Genomic DNA, 17,882 nt, shown 5'->3' with positions numbered 1-17,882 from the left:
TACAGCATGTGAAACTGAACTCAGAACCATGTTAAACCTACATGAGCTTCATTAGTGCCACGACTACAAGTTTGCACCATCTTTTTAAAATATGGACACTTGGCTCAATGCTTAGCACACTTTGGAAAATCCCCTGGTGTTAAGAAAGTATTAGATATGAAAATCTGTGAGAATAAATCACTTCTAAGCTTTGATTTTTTTGACTACAGAGAAAGACTTTGACTCTGATGTAACTGAGTGTCTAATGGTATTAAAAAATCAGTATCTCTCATCTGCAAGAATCCTTCTAATTGTTTACTGCTCTGTCTTCCAGGAGATGAGTGTCAATTGTGTCAATTGCTCTTTCTGGCAGGAAAAGGGCTTGTCTGTCAAATGCTTTGCAATTGCTAAGAACTTTGATGTCCCCGGAGAATGCTTCCTCCTGTTCATCGTCATTCTGCTCTCATACTCTTTGCTATCTACACTAGTCCATCTCTACACACCCGCATGTACTCCTTTCTGGCAAACTTATGTATCCTGGAAATTGGTTACACTGGCTCTGTCATACCCAAGATATGGAAAGCCTTGTAAGTGAGATCTCTGGAAACTCTCAGGAGGGATGTTCCACACAGATGATTTTCTTCACACTTTTTGGTATAACTGAGTGCTGCCTATTGGCAACCATTGCCTTTGGCCACTGTATGGCTCTGCTTCACTTTGCAACCAAAATAAGTCGTGAGGTATGTTCCCGTTTGGCAATAGTTTCATGGGGAATATGTTGCCTTGTAGAGTTGGGACAGATTACTTGAGACCAAAATATAACCACCCACAAGGAGTTGATAAATTCTTCGTCATATTCCATACCACAGTGACATCCATGCTGAACCCCACCATCTATAACTTAAGGAACCAAGAAGTAACGACAGCACTGAGAATAACTCTGGGTCTGAAGAAAGTTCTGATAATAAATAGGTAATTAAGGAACCCAAAGTGCTCTTTCAAAAAGGTGCAAAGTCTGTGAAAGAAAGAAAACAAAACCACTGTGCTCTTTCATGCTGTCTTGAAACAAACTTTAAGAAACACAACTTTGTTTTAGAGTGTTCTCTTTATTCACCACCATGCTTACTTTTAAACAATTGTAAAGTATGCTTGTCACTAAATAACTTTAGTAGATTAGTCCAGTACTTAAAAGTTTTCATCTAGGCAGAGTTTAAACCACATGCTAATGTCTCAGGGGCCTTGAAAATACTCTGTATCCATTCTTAGCTATTTGGAAATCTTCCAGAAAATTTTTTAAATGATCTCACCTCGTTATGCTACAATTCCATATTCCTCAGTACATGTAAATTCATTACATTGGACTGGAACTGCTAAGTAGTTCTCAGGACAGTGAATTGTTAGCCTCTGCTTTTTGTACCATTTGTTCAGTCCATAGTTTGTTTCTAGGCACCCAGCACCTATGATTTTGGAACCGGTGTAGACTTTCCTCCACTTTTTGATTTCTAATAGGGTGGTGGAAAAGAATTTCAAGCAGGTGATTCTCAACATCAATATCTAAGTTTCAGATAAACACACACACACAGACACACACACATACACACGTAAAAACACAGGTAAAAACACACATGCACACACACATGCACACACACATGCACACACACACATACAAGAACACACAAACACACACACACACACACACACAAGCATGCATGCACACATTATACAGGAATTGAAGTGGGTTTACAAGTGACAGAATACAAATATAAAAGCCACCTAGTGTCAGATCATTAGATTCAGGTTGCTATTCAACAAGAAAATAAAATAACATAAAATTAAAATCTTTAGTTTTTATGATTATTATGAAACAAAAATAAAATTCCATTTAAGTGCGCTGAAAATATGGAAGACAATAAAAAAATTTCCGTGACACTAAAACTACAGTATTGTTTTAGGCATGAGTCACGCAAACAGAAAGACAATAATTATATTCTCCTTGGACTCATTGTTGTGTGTCTAATTACATGCAGTAAGGACCATTCAGGCCAAAATATTGGTGAAAAAAAAAATGACCGAGATGCTGGAAACAGAGCCTAAAGTTTTGAAGAGATACACAGTCTTTCCATAGGCATTAAGTAATTCTCCTATAACTTCTAATACTTTAAAAGGAAATAATGTAAAATAATTTTACATTTACAAATTTACAAATAACTCCATAATTGTGTTTTGTTAAGATGACAGGCATCCTCCTAATGCTTAACTGCGATAAGCAAAGCAAGAAACACATTTTGATATCTGTGTCAAGTACATATAATTTCAACCTAAAAGGGAAAAACCACTGGGCAAATCCAAATTCAGAGACATTCTAGCAAAGTAATTATTTATCTTCAAATGTGTGGTCACAGAAGATATAAATATTATGAATTATCACAGAATAGAATGATGTAAGATATGCAGTAACTAAATGTCAACTGGATTTCTGGATTAGATAGGGGCATAGAAAGTGTTCAGTTCTAGAAACATTGTTGTTATTATTTGGCCAACCTACTGTGTTACTTGTAACCTTTTCTTCAATTTTCTGATTGTTGAGAATTAGTCATTAGATTGATTAAAGTATACAAAATTTAGTAGTTAGGGTACAATATAAAACCATACTGTTTCCTATCAATTAAGTCTGATTTTCCTGTACAGTTTGAATTCTGCTTTATTTTTGTATTTATTTAATTTATTAATTTATTTATGTCTCAAATGCTGTCCTCCTTCCTGTTTTCCCCCACAGAGTCCCTTACCCCAAACACCATCCCTTTCCGATTTCTTCTTTCAAAAAGACAAAACAACAGTAGTCATAAGGCATGTTTAGTCCCTAAATAGTTGTTCATTTGTCCACGCGTTTGAAAATCTACAAAATTGATAGTGCAGATATCAGGAAATAGCTTCAAATATGATCTTCAAAAATTAAATATTCTCCAGTTAACAGCTATCAGCTATCACCTTGACAAAACTGCAAAAAATCCAAGAACAAATGTATCCTTGAAATGTACGTAGAGAAAATTCATCAGACAAGAATGAAAACAGATAGCAACCTTCCTGGATTCAACACAAGAGAACCTAAGTTCCTGTAGTGTATTCAAGAGATTGCATATGAACCTTCTGTCCATTTTAACTGTTCAGTAAACGCTAGAGCTTATGACAGGGAGCCAGAGATGAAAGTTGATACTGGAGGGTGGAGGGTGGTGTTAGGTAGAGAGGGAGAAGAGTGTAAGAGAAGTATAGTATTATTACTATATAATAATTTAATATACTAACATAATATATTAATTTAAATTATATTTTATCATGATATTAATATAAAATAATTTAATGTATTAATATAATATATCTATATTTATTATTTATTATAATAATATAATTAAATATATTAATATAGTATATTGATATTCATGTTACGTTATTATAATATTGATATATAACAATTTAATGTTAATATAGTATTGTATTATTAATTATATTATGTGTCTATATAGCAATTTAATATATTAATTTATTATAATAATATTTTATAGATGTATATACAGACACACACATATATATACATATATATATACATATATACATATATATACATATATATATAGATATATACATATATATACATATATATACATATATAAACATATATATATATATATATATATATATATATATATATATATATATATTGTGTGGAATGCAACTTCCACAAACTTAACTCCAAGTGGAGCTCGCACCTTAATGGGAAATGCTGAGGGCAGAATATTTTTTTTCTGTTCAGTTTGCTTATATGGTGGATCACTTTGATGGGATTTCATAGATTGATCCACTCGTGCAGCCACAGGAGGAAGTCTACATGATGGCACTGAATGGCTGTTTTGATATGCCCTTGGATATTATTTTCGAGCATTTTGCCTAGTGTTTTTTCTACCAATGTTTGTAAGGGAAATTCGTCTGAAATTCTTTCTTTTAGTCGTTTGTGATTTAGGTGTCAGGGCGACAATGGTGTCATGGAATCAGTTTTTGCGATTTTCTTCCTGTTTCTGTTTTTTAGAGTAGCCTGAGAATTCTTTGAAAATCTGGTAGGAGTCCGCACTCAAACAATCTGGCCCTCGGGCCCTTTCAGTGGGGATACTTAATTAATATTTGTGTCTCTTTAGGTGTTGTAGATCTATTTACATAGTTTATCTAATCTGAATTTACCTGTGGTCAGTGTAATCAGTCTACACAATCATACATTTCATTCAGAGCTTCTAATTTTGGAGACAGCAGGTTTTTGAAGTGAGACCTAACGATTCTGTAACTTTCATCAGTGTCCATTGTTACGGTTCCCTTTCATTTCTGATTTTGTTATTTGGATGCTGTCTCTCCACCTATTACCTTATCTGTCTAAGGGTTTGTCTGTCTGGTTGATTTTCCCAAGGAACCAGCACTTCTTTTTTGTTGATCTTTGTATTCTCTTTGTTTCTGATGGATCACTTGCACCCCGAGTCTGATCATTTCTTGCTGTCTACTCCTTTAATATGTATTTGCTTCTATATATTATAGAGATTTAGGGTGTGCTGGGAAGTTGCTAGTGTGGGGGGGTCTCCGGTTTCTTTATGAAAGTGCCCTGTGTTGCATATGCATGTTCCTCATAGCACTGCTTTCCTTATGTCCCTTAAGTTGGGAGAAGCTGTGCCTTCATTTTCATTTAATTCTAGGAATGCTTTTTTTTTTCATGTCTTGTCTGAACTGGTGGTTCTTCAGTTGCGAGCTATTGAATTTCAATGAGTTTATACACTTTTTCTTTTTTTTTTTGAAGTCCAGTTATAATCCATTGTGATCTGAGAAGATCCAATTGTTAGCGCAGTCTTTCTGTATCTGTTGTGGCTTGTTTTGAGTGGGAGAACAGGGTCAGTTTAGTATGAGGTTCCATGAGGTACTGAAAAGAGAGTGTGTAGTTTTGTGTTCGGGTGACCTATTCTGTAGATATCAGTGAGGTCAATTTAATTGAACCCTGTATTAGTTACATCATTTATTTTTTTTTATTTTCTGTCTCAATGGCCTGCCCTTTGTGAGAGAGGGAGATTGATGTTCTCCACTAGTAGTATGTGAGGTTCGATGTGACATTTAAGCTTCAGCAGTATTTCTCTCACCAATGTTGCTGCTTTTGTCTTTGGAATATAGACATCTGGAAACAAGAGTCCATTTTGGTGGATTTTTCCTCTGATGCATATGAAGTGTCCTTCCCCATCTCTTTTTTTTTTCTTTTTTTCGGAGCTGGGGACTGAACCTAGGGCCTTGGCTTGCTAGGCAAGTGCTCTACTGCTGAGCTAAATCCCCAACACCCCCATCTCTTTACATTATTTTGGAAGAAAGTCTGATTTGCTGGATGTAAGAATGGCTACAACATCTTGCTTCTTGTGTCCATTTGGTCAGAAAAGCTTTTTCAACCACTTAGTCTGATGTTGTGTCTATCTCGGTTGCTAGATTATGTTTCTTGAGTGCAACAGAAGGATGGATCCTGTTTTTAAATCCATTGTTTTAGCCTGTGTCCTTTTACTGTTGAGTAGAGGCCATTAATGCTTAAAGATATTGATGAAAAATGATATTTAGTTCACGCAATTTTGATGGTGCGGGAGAAGGGTTTTTTTGCTTGCATGTTTTCTGGTTTTTGTTTTTTCGATTGTGATGTTTGAGTGTGTATGTATTAGATCTGTTCTGTAGGGTTCATGGTTTTTTGGTTTCCATATTTTTGTTTTTGTTTTTTTGGGGAGAGCTGTTAGAGTATGCAGGTGAATATGAGATCCCTTCTATAGGTTATGCTGTGTAATTATTAATTTCTAGTGGGAGGCAGGGATGGTTCTATTTCTGAAAATCCATCAATATAATCCACTATATAATGAAACTGAAAGAAAAAAATCACATGATAATCTCATTAGATGCGGAAAAAGCTTGTAAACAAATTCCAACCATCTTTCATGTTAAAAGCATGAGAGCGATCAAGGATACCAGTCCTATTCAGAAACATAATAGAAGCAAAGGACAGCAAGTTGGTACACAACATCAACGTAAATGGAAAGAAATATAAAGCCATTCCATTAATCTCAAGGAAAATGTAAGGCTGCCTACTCTCCCTATTAAGTATAGTATTTGAAATTCTATCCAGGGTAAAAGCATGGTTCAAATTTGGTTCTGACATGGAGTATGGCCAAGACCTGTGAAGGAGGAATGGCACAGAGTGTTAGAACTCCTGGGGTATGGCCCACTCTTCAGCGCAGCCTCGTTGTACCGTGGTAAGTCATGAACCCAACGAGGACTTCATGTAGAGTGTGGCTCACTTATTGCACTCATGTCTCTCTTAATCTAAGAAGTGCATGTAAATCCTCATGCAGCTTCCCACCACTCAGAGAGAAACGCCATTGGCATTTGCAATAACAGTGGTCCAGGTCTTTCAGCAATTGCCTCTGGTGCAGATCAGTGCTTCCATCATTCCCTGAGGAAAAGTAGAATGGTCAGCGATGACCACCATCCTTAAAAAGCATTTGGAAAAATAAAATTGTTCGTGCAACTGGCTAAGATCTTTCCCTACTGACTCTGATGTAAAAAACAATGTATGGAGCAATTTGAAGTTCGGAAAGGCTGGGATCTTTTAAGGTCAGGGATAAAGAACAATGGCGCCACAGGCTAATGGTGTGACTGTCACAAAAGCTGGACTGTTGATGACTGATTTATGACCCTGTTTTACCCTCAGCTTCCTGATAGGATTTAATAAGGATTGCCAATCACAGATGTGCATTCTGTTCATTTAAAGCAGATATCACATTTTTATACAGATGTTTATATTTCTGGTTTTCTTAAGATTCTTATAAGAGTACTTTTAAAGATAAATAATACAATATCTAACCATTTCTCTGTAAATTCAAATTACTTACTTATGAAGTTATGCTGGCCTTGGGAGTAATTTGTTTGCTTTAGGTGTACTATGTAATATTTCTCCTAATACAGTATTGGGTATCAGTTTTTTCAGTTCTAAGCAAGAGAAGAAAACTAGAACATGATCACATTTGTGTAATACAATATTCCATAAATTAATGGTCTATAGGGAAAAAATGCCTTTTGGAAAACAGAGAAAACCTAGAAAATTGTGCTGTATATCACAGGAATGAACTTGGGAATATAAATATTATCTAGAAGAATCTCCTATACTCCATGTTCCTAAATCTTTTCTACCTATGCTGAGCCCCTGACTAAATTTCTCCATTCAGAGCATGTAACTACTAATGAAGAAAAGAGAAGTCTCTAGATTTAGAGAGATGGAGTACATAAAGGTTTCCACTGTGTCACAGGAGACTCTCCAGGAAAAGGCACTCTTGAAACTTGTCAATGTAAGAAAAGCTGTTCATCAAGTAGGCCATGGCAGTTATCAGAGACATCATCATTAGGACCTCCCTGAAATATCTCTTGTAACCTGGAGAGCCCTAGCTCCTTCTGTGAGGTCACAAGTGTTGTTTTGACAGCACCTGCCTCTCAGATATTCCTTCAGTACCTCCAGGGCTTAATAGTTGGCCTCTAATTCATAGTAAACAGCCATTTGGGAGGGAGAACAAATAGGATGAAGATATCAGAGATGGGGAGAAGGAAGCTGTTCTTCTGTCTTGTTATAAAAAAGAAGAAATACGTTGTCCATTGGAGAATTCAGTGAATCCTGAGTAGGTGTTTAGTGGGTTCCCTGAAGAGATAGCCTTGATCTGAGCCTTCTACATATGGGAATCATGAGATGGGAGCCTCTCAGAAGCATCTGGACTTCCCTAGTTGATATGGTTCCTGGAAGTCAGAGAGTTTATAATCAGTTTCTTCATTCCAAATGCCAAGTGTTGGGAAGGGCACTGTTGTTTTCCTGAGAGTTCATGGCCTTTATTCTTTTTGTCAATAAGAAAAAGGTCCTAAGGAAGAAGGGATGGAGGAGTACTGTGTCCTCAGCTCAGAGTAAATTCCTCCAGGATTTGGACCCCTATCAGTTTGTGTCTGACACTGATACCTGGGAGAGAAAAGTGCTTCTACTTGAGATTTCATCATCTCAGTTTTTCCAATATAATTTCTATGACTATCATTCCTTGACAGTGATCCATTAGATTTCTGTGTCAATAGTTCTGATTATCTGACAGTTTTCTTCTCTTTTCTTTCATATATATATATATATATATATATATATATATATATATATATATATATATTTTTACAAATTTTATTTGTTTTTTTAAATGTATATTTCTATATTTACATTTATAACATTATTTCCTTTAAGTGTTTCCTCCCACAAAATTCCTAACAGGTCCCTCTCCACTTCTATAACCCCACTTACTGTTCCTTCAAATTCTATTTAACTGTGAGTCAATCCAAGGGAGGACCAAGGATTCTTCTTCCATTGGTGCCCATCAAGGCCACCCTCTGCTACATATACAGTTGGAGACATAGGTTCACGTTCAATCTTTCAATATTGGTCTCATACCAGAAAGCTTTGATCATTAGCATTGTTTTTCTTATGGGGTTGAAAGCCCCTTCAGCTCTTGTGAGCCTTTCTCAAAACCTACCAACAAGAGGTCCATTTTCAGTTCAATGGTTTGCCACTAGCATTCTCTTTTGTATTTGACATGCTCTAGCTGTGTCGCTCAAAATATATCTATATCCGTTTTCTGGCAGAATCCAGTTCTTACCTTCATCAATCTTATGAACACACACACACACACACACACACACACACACACACACACACACACTTTTGGTGCCTCCTACAGCTATTTGGTTAGGTAGAATGTTAACAGGGATTCTGTGCTACTAGGTCAAGAATTTAGAATTTACCAATGACAATGATAAATAGACTCCCTCCTGTACTTGTGAAGGTACTGAAGTTGAGGTTTCACTGTTCCTCAAGCTTTCTTCACCCTGCCCATCCTCCCGTTTCTTATATTTGGGCTTAAGGAAGAGTCATGGTAAAACATTTAAACCCTTCAAGTCTGGCAGTGGGAATACAGGAAGGTAGATAGTGTAGTACAGATATCAAATGTGACTAGAGAAGAGTATTGTATAGTCCATGTGGTACTTTGCTTTATTGCTCTCTGGTAATTTTTGTATAAAATACGGATTTGGGAGTTGATCATTTGAAGTATGTACATAATATTTCCACTGTTTATTCACTCTCTAACTGGGCCAAGTTTTTGCCGATTTCATTGCAAAAATGGAATTCGAAAAATATAATTTTTGTGTACACCCGCAGGAATATATATAATGTCCCCTGTCAATGGATGTACAATCAGAAAATGTAAAACAATGTTCACTCAATTAAAGGTCTGTAGGGAAAATACTGGCACATGGAAAACTGAGGAAACCTAGGGAATTGAACTGTATGTCACAGGATTGGAACTGGGAATAAAATTAATCGCCAGAAGAATCTCCTTCACTTCTTGTTCCTAGATCTTTTCTACCCATACCAAGCCCCTGCAGAACTTTCTCCATTCAGAGCATGTAATCACTAATGAAGCAGAGAGAAGTCTCTATCTTGAGAGAGATGAAGCATGTAAAGGTTTCCACTGTGTCACAGGAGACTATCCTGGAAAGGGCGCCTCTAAATTTGGTCAATGTAAGGAAATCTGTTCAGCAGGTAGGGTATGTCAGTTCTCAGTGACATCATCATTACGCCCTCCCTGAAAAATCTCTTGTATCCTGGAGAGCTTTAGCCTCTTATGTGATGTCACAAGTGTTGTGGCTGCAACTGTCTCTCATATATTCCTTCAGTACCTCTAGGGTTTACTAATTGGCCTCTAATGCAGAGTAAACAGCCATTTGAGAGGGAGAAAAAAGAGAATGAAGAGATCAGAGATGGGTGAAGGTAGCTGGCCTTCTGTCTTGTATAAAGAAGGAAGAAAGCGGTGGTGAATGGGAAAGCTCAGTGAGACATGGGTAGGCGTTGAGTGGGATCACTGAAGTGATAGCCTTGATCTGAGCATTCCACATATGAGGATCAGGAGAAGGGAGCTTCTCAGAACCATCTGGACTAACCTGCTTGTTATTTTTCTTGGAAGTCAGAGAGCTTATGTCATTATTTTCCATATCTCAAAATCCAAGTGTTGGAAAGGACAAAGTTGTTTTTCTGAGAGTTCATGGCGTTTATTCTTTTTGGGCAGAGCAAAAGTTCCTTAGGAAGAAGGGAAAGAAAAGTATTGTGTCCTGAGTACAGAATAAACTACTCCATGCTTTGGATTCAAATAGTGAAGTTTGTGTCTGACACTGATATCTTGGAGAGAGAAGTGCTTCTACTTGAGACTTCATCATCTCAGTCTTTCCACTAGTATTACTCCACCATTCCATGACAATGACCCTTTAGATTTCTGAGTCAATAGTTGTGATTAGCTGGCAGATTTCTTTCCCCTTATTTCTTATTTTTTTTAAATTTGTAGCAAATTATATTGCTCTTTTAATTGGATATTTCTATATTTACATTTTAAATATTACTTCTTTTTCCTATTTCTTGCCCATAAGATCCCTAACCAATCCCCTCTCCTACTTCTATAGCCCCCTTACTGTGCCTTCACATTCCCTTTAACTATGAGTCAAATCTAGGGATTAACAAGGGCTTCTCCTTCCATTGGTGCCCAAACAGGTCATCCTCTGCTTCAGATGCAATTGAGGGCTAGAACTCCCCATGTATGGTCTTCAAATATTGGTTTACTACCAGAAAGCTGTGGTTCATTGGCGTTATTGATCTTATGGGGTTAAAAGCCACTTCAACCCTTGTAATCCTTACTCAAAATCTACCAACAAGAGTCCATTTTCAGTTCACTGCTTTGACACTAGCATTCACTTTTTTATTTGACATGCTCGAGCTGTGTCTCTCAGGAAATATTTATATTCGGTTCCTGGCAGAATACACTTCTTAGCTTCATCTATCTTATCTAGTTTTGGTAGCTTATATATATATATATATTATATATTATATATTTGGTAGCTTATATATATATATATTTTATTGTATATTGTAGCTGATATTATATATATATATATATATATATATATATATATATATATATAATTTGTTGCCTCCTACAGATATGACGCTATGTGGAATTTTAAGATGGATTCTACACAACTAGGTCAAGAATGTAGAATCCACAAATGACAATGTCAAATAGACTCCCTCCTGTTCTTTTGAACCTATTGAAGATGAGGTTTCTCTGGTCCTCAATGCATTCTTCTCCCTGCTAATCCTCCATTATCTTATGTTTGGTCTTAAGAAAGAATCATGGTAAAACATCCAACCCTCAAGTTTTGCACAGGAACACATTAAGGTTGCTATTGTAGTACTGATATCAAATGGGTCTAGAGAATTGAATTCTATAGTCCATATGGTCCTTTGCTGTATTGATGGCTGGTAATATTTGGATAAAATATGATTTGGGAGATTATCATTTTAAGTAGGTACACAATGGTTGCACTGTTAAACTCACTCTAGAGCTGGGCTGCCTTTTTGCCAAAATCATTGCAGAAAATGGAGTTGGAAAACATAATTTTTGAGTATACTTTGAGGAATATTTATAAAGTCCCCTATCAAGGAATGTACAATAAGAAAGTGAACACAATATTCATTCAATTAAAGGTCTGTATGGAAAATAGTGGCCTTTGGGAAACAGAGAAAACCTAGAAATTTGTACTGTATGTCACAGTAATGAAACTGGGAATAAAAATATTATCTAGAAGAATCTCCTCCACTCCATGCTCCTAAAACATTTCTACCCATGCCAAGCCCCTGACTAACTTTCTCCATTGAGAGCATGTAACCAGTAATGAAGCAAAGAGAAGTCTCTAGCTTTAGATAGATGTAGTAAATGAAGGTTTCCACTGTGTATCAGGAGTCACTCCTGAAAAGTGCATCCTTGAATCTGGTTCTCGTAAGGAACACTGTTCAGCAGGTAGGCCATGGCAGCTTTCAGTTACATCAGCATTAGGCCCTCCCTGAAAAATCTCTTGTATCCTGAATAGCTTTTTCTTTTTCAATGATGTCACAAGTGTTGTCGTGACAACAACTGCCTCTCAGATATTCTTTCCTTACCTCTACGATTTGCATATTGGCCTCTAATTCAGAGTAAACAACCATTTGGGAGGGATAACAAAGAGGATGAAGAGATCAGACATGGGAAGAAGGAACCTTGCCTTCTGTCTTGGTATTAAAAAAGGAAGAAATATGTGGTCAATGGGAAAGCTCAGTGAGTCCTTTGTAGGGGTTGAGTGTAATCGCTGAAGAGATAGCCTAGACCTGAGCCTTCTACATATGGGAATAAGGAGATTGGAGCCTCTCAGAAGCATCTGGACTTCCCTGCTTTTTATGGTTCCGAGAAGTCAGAGAGTTTATATCATTACTTTCTTTATTCAAAAAAGACAGATTTTCATCTTGGCACATTTGTTTTCCTGACAGCTCATGGCTTTTACTCTTTTAGTCCAGAAGAAAAACCTCCTAATGAAGAAGAGAAAGACAAGTATTGTATCCTCAACTCAGAGTAAACTCCTCCATGCTTTGGATACCTATAGTGCAGTTTGTGTGTGACACCGATATCTGGGAGAGAGACTTCATCATCTCAATCTTTCGACTACTAATCCACTGACTACCATTCCCTAACAGTGATTCTTTAGATTTCTGAGTCCATAGATGTGATTAGCTGGAAATTCTCATTTCTTTTATTTATTTAATTTTTCTTTTAATTTTTAACAAAATTTATTGCTTTTTTAATTGGATATTTCTATATTTACATTTCAAATGTTATTTCCTTTCACACTTTTTGTCCAAAAGATCCCTAATTGTTCCCCCTCCCCTTCTTCTCTAATCCCCCTTACTGTTCCTTGACATTCCCTTGAACTATCAATCAAACCTAGGCAGGACCAAGGTCTTCTCCTTCCATTGGTGCCCAACGAGGCTATGCATTTGGAGCCATAGGTCTATCCACGAACACTCTTTGATTATTGTTTTAGTACCAAAACCCTCTGGTTCATTGAGAGTGTTGTTCTTATGGTCTTGAATGCACCATCAGCTCATGTAATCCTTTCTCAAAATTTACTAAAATAGGTCCATTTTCAGTTCACTGGTTTGCCACTAGTATTCACTTCTGTACTTGACATGATCTGGCTGTGTGTTTCAGGAAAAAAAATCTATATATTGTTCCTAGCAGCATGCACTACTACATAGCTTCATCAATCTTCTTTTTTTTGGAGCTGGGGACCGAACCCAGGGCCTTGGGCTTGGTAGGCAAGCGCTCTACCACTGAGCTAAATCCCCAACCCCAGCTTCATCAATCTTATCTTCTTTTGTGGTGCATATATATTCTCTTGTACTGCTCTGACTTTCATTCTCTGACAATGACCTTTAGATTTCTGAGTTGATAGATATGATTAGCTGGCAGTTTTCCATTCAGGTATATTATCATAGGCTAGCTATGGAAAAGGCTTTGATGAGGGACAAGCTCACCTACACATCTCCTCCCAGCCCAGGTAAGGATATTTTTGTCCTTCAGTCAAATAAGGCCAACATTCTTTTCTGCGTACCCTCCTGATGCCTTTGTGGAAAAATCAAGAAAGTGTCAACCCTGTTTGTTACACTGGACAGTCAATGACGGAAAAGGGAGTGATATATTCACGAATAAAGGGCCAAAGACATGGGGTGGGGAAGTACCATTGCTTGCTGCCTTATTCCATGAAGGACCCTTACTAAAAGATTCTCTTGGCCATGTGACAAATATCACTCCAACCTAAGAAAGACAAAGTTCTCGAGGGGTTCATTCCAGGACAAGCAGGCCATTTGATACCTATTCATTTGACTATAAGTAAGGGGGAAATGTCGGGAGTGATGCCATTGAAGCCCTACGTTGTTGATGTTATTATTATGGTTAGAATTAAGTATAACTGGGTTCATGGAAAATCTCCAGCCAGGAGCAGGAGACTATTACAAATTTGGTGGTCAACAAAAATAATAATGTGATAAAGTTGTCCTGAGGACTAATAATATGATAAATCTGTGAACTTTCTGATATCCTGTCAACATCGGCCAATTCCCTTTCCACCCAAATATTGTGTCCTTTACCTCCATAAATGTTTTTTTCCTTTCCCCCTCCCTCTGTTACCCCAGTTATGGTATAAATTCAACCATGGAGAAAAATAAAATTGACACATGGTTCAGATTTTTGCCTTGGCATCCTTCTTTGTGTTGCTTGTCCCCAATTCTCTTCCAGGTACCCTCAGACCCCTCACTTACACAGCTCTTGTAAACCTTTCTCAAAATCTACCAAGAAGGGGTGTATTTAAAGGTCACTGGTTTGCCAATATCACTCACTTCTGTATTTGACATGCTCTAGCTGTGTCTCTCAGGGAAGATCTATATAATGTTCTTGGCAGGATGCACTTCTGAGCTTCATCAAACATACCTAGTTTGGTGGCATATATATATATATATATATATATATATATATATATATAATTTTGTTATATATATATATATAATTTATGTTATATATATATATTTATGATATATTATATATACAGACATTTGGTGGCTACTACAATTTGGAGTGGAATTTTAACATGGATTCTGAGCAACTAGGTCAAGCATTTAGAATTCACAAATGACAGTACCGGATAGACTTCCTCCTTTTCTGATGAAACTGTTGATGTTGAAGTTTCCATGGACGTCAAGCCATTCCTCTCCCTGACCCTACTCCTATATCTAATGTTTGAACTGAAGAACGAATTATGGTAAAACATCTAAAACCCTCAAGTCTGGCCATGGGAACACATGAAGGTAGATTTTAGAGAACTGATATCTAATGGGACTACAGAATCACACTCTGTAATCAATTTTTTTCTTTGCTTTACTGATGTCTGGTAATTGTTGGATAAAATAAGGATTTGAGAGTTTATCATTTGGAGGAAGTACACAATAACTACACTGTTATATTCACTCTATAGCTGACCCCCTTTGTTGCCAAAATTATTGCAAAAACTTGAATAGGAAAATAGAATTTTTGAATACATATTCAGGAATATATATAAACTCCCATTTAAAGGAATGTACAATAAGAAAATGTAATAAAATACTCACTCAATTAAAGGTATGTAGTGAAAACACTAGCCTTTGGGAAACAGAGAAAACCTAAGAAATTGAATCATATGCAACAGGAATGGTCCATTGAATAAAATTATTATCCAGAAGAATCTCCTCCATTCCATGTTCCTAGTTCATTTCTACCCATGCCAAGCCCCTGACTAACTTTCTCCATTCAGTGCATGTATCCAATAATGAAGCAAATGAAGTCTCTTGCTGTAGAGAGAATTAGTAAATAAAGGTTTCCACACTGTAACAGGAGACACTCCTGGAAAGGATCACCCTTGAATCTGGTAAATGTAAGGAAAGCTGTTTAGATGTAGGCCATGGCAGTTACTAGTGATATCATCATTTGCCCCTCCCTGAAAAATCTCCTGTATCCTGGAGAGGCCTAGCTTCTTCTGTGATGTCACAAGTGTTGTCCTGACTGCAACTGCCAGTTTGTGTCTGGCACTGATATCTGGAAGGGAAAAGTGCTTCTCGGTGAGACTTCATCATATCAGTCTTTCCACTAGTATTACGCTGACTACTATTCACTGATAGTGACCCCTTAAAATTCAACAGGTGTGATTAGCTGGCAGATTTCTTTTCCTTTATTTCTTTCATTTTTTTTTTAATTTTTTAACAAATTTTATTGCTTTTTAAATTGGAAATTTCTAAATTTACATTAAAATATTACTTCCTTTCCCATTTTCCTGACTATATGATCTCTTACCAGTCCTCTTACACTTCTCCTATAACACCCCTTACTGCCCCTAGACATTCACTTGAACTGGGAGTCAAACCTAGGCAGGACCAAGTGTTCTCCTTCCATTATTACCCAACAAGGCCATCTTCTGCAACATATGGATTGGAGCCATAGGTCTATTCATGTACAGTCTTTGAATATTGGTCTACTACCAGAAAGCCCTCTTTCATTGGCATTGTTGTACTTATGGGGTTGAAAGCACCTTCAAGTCTTCTAATCCTTTCTCAAAATCTACCAAGAAGAAGTCCCTTTTTCAGTTCACTGGTTTGCCACTAGAGTTCTTGTTGTGGTTTGCCCTGAAGTTATCTGTGTTTGATGCTAATTCCACTGCCCCAAGGTCAGCTGCATAGTCCTGTACTCAGAACTCAGGTGACATTACCAGTACCAACTCCCCATTGAATTTTAAAGTATATGTGAGTGGCAGGAACAGGATAGAAGGAGGGTTATCATGGGAGGAGAAGGAAGAATGGGTGGGAGAGAAGTATGAAGGAAGAAGGGTAGACTAGAGGAAAAAAGAGAGAAAGGAAGATGACAGAGTGAGAAGCCATGGTAGGTGAATTTAAGATTCTGCTCTGTGTTTTACATGTCGTTATTAATGTTCCTAAGGAATGGATGGTACCCAGCTTTGTGTGTTAAAGTGGGCAATTATATCTAATAAACTGGGTCAAAGATTATTGTGTTGTGTGTTCTTTATGTGACGGTTTGTGTATAGGAAAGTGGGGTCGACACGAAACATTGGGTAGCTGACGAGTGGGAATCTGTTTCTGCCAAAATTTCAAGGAGAGAAATTCAGACACTCCACTGCCAGACTTAGCAGGGTAAAAGACAACTTTACTTTTTTATTTTCATATTTTTACAATGACACATTCACTTCTGTATTTGATATTCTCTAGCAGTGTATCTCAGGAAATATCTATATCCTTGTTCCTGACAGAATGCACTTCTTACCTTCATCAATCTTATATAGTTTTGGTGAGTGATGTATATATACATATACACACATGGGTGGCTCCTACAGCTATGAGGATAGGTGAAATTTTCACATAGTTTCTGTGAACAAAGTCAAGAATGGAGAATCCACAAATGACAATGCCAAAGATTCCCTCCTGTTCTTATGAACATATGGAAGTTGGGGTTTTACTGCACCTCAAGCCATTCCTCTCCCTGCCCTTCCTTGTATCGTATTATTCCCCCAGAAAGAATCATGGTAAAACACCCAAAACCCTCATGTCTGGCCCTGGGAACACAGTGAGGTAGATAGTGCAGAACTGATATCAAATGAGACTAGAGAACCGAATTCTATTGTCCATGTTGACCTTTGGTTTACTGATGACTGGCAATTTTTACCTAAAATAAGGATTTGGAACTTTATCTTTTCAAGTAGGTTCACAATATTTACACTGTTATATTCACTCTATAGCTGGGCCACATTTGTTGCCAAAAATCATTGCAGAAAATGGAATTGGAAAACAATTTTTGAGTACTCATTCAGCAAGATTTATCATGTCCTGTATCAAGAAATTTACAATAAGAAAGTGAAGTACAATATTCATTCAATTTAAGGTCTGTAGGGAAAATACTGACCTTTGGGAAACATAGAAAATCTACAAAATTGAACTCTATTTCAAGAAATGTACCTGAGAGTTAAACTATTTTCCAGAAGAATCTCCTCCACTCCATGTTACAAGATCTTTTCTACCCATTCCAAGCCCTTGACTACATTTTTCAATTCAAAGCATGTAACCATTAATGAAGCAAAGAAAAGTCTGTAGCTTTAGAGAGATGGAGTATGTAAAGGTTTCCACTGTGTCACAGGAGAAATACCTGGAAAGTGCATCCTCCAATCTGGTCAATGTAAGGAAAGCTATTTAGCTGGTAGGACGTGGCAGGTCTCAGTGACATCATCATTAAGCCCTCTCTGAAAAATCTCATGTAACCCAGAGATTACTAGCTTCTTCTGTGATGTCACAAGTGTTGTAATGACTGAAACTGCCTCTCAGATAT

The 17,882-nt window shown here is 37.0% G+C and overlaps 1 pseudogene; it reads left to right on the top strand.

The window, feature by feature from the left end:
• The first annotated feature begins 316 nt into the window (after positions 1–316).
• Positions 317–955, top strand: LOC147997952 (olfactory receptor 5AP2-like; annotated as a pseudogene).
• The last annotated feature ends 16,927 nt before the right edge of the window (positions 956–17,882 follow it).

The sequence above is a fragment of the Rattus norvegicus genome, chromosome Y (assembly GCF_021556685.1).
Source record: "Rattus norvegicus strain SHRSP/BbbUtx chromosome Y, alternate assembly SHRSP_T2T, whole genome shotgun sequence".
Taxonomy (NCBI): Eukaryota; Metazoa; Chordata; class Mammalia; order Rodentia; family Muridae; genus Rattus; species Rattus norvegicus.
Note: the sequence above shows the minus strand (reverse complement) of the source record. Positions and strands in the feature narration are given on the sequence as shown.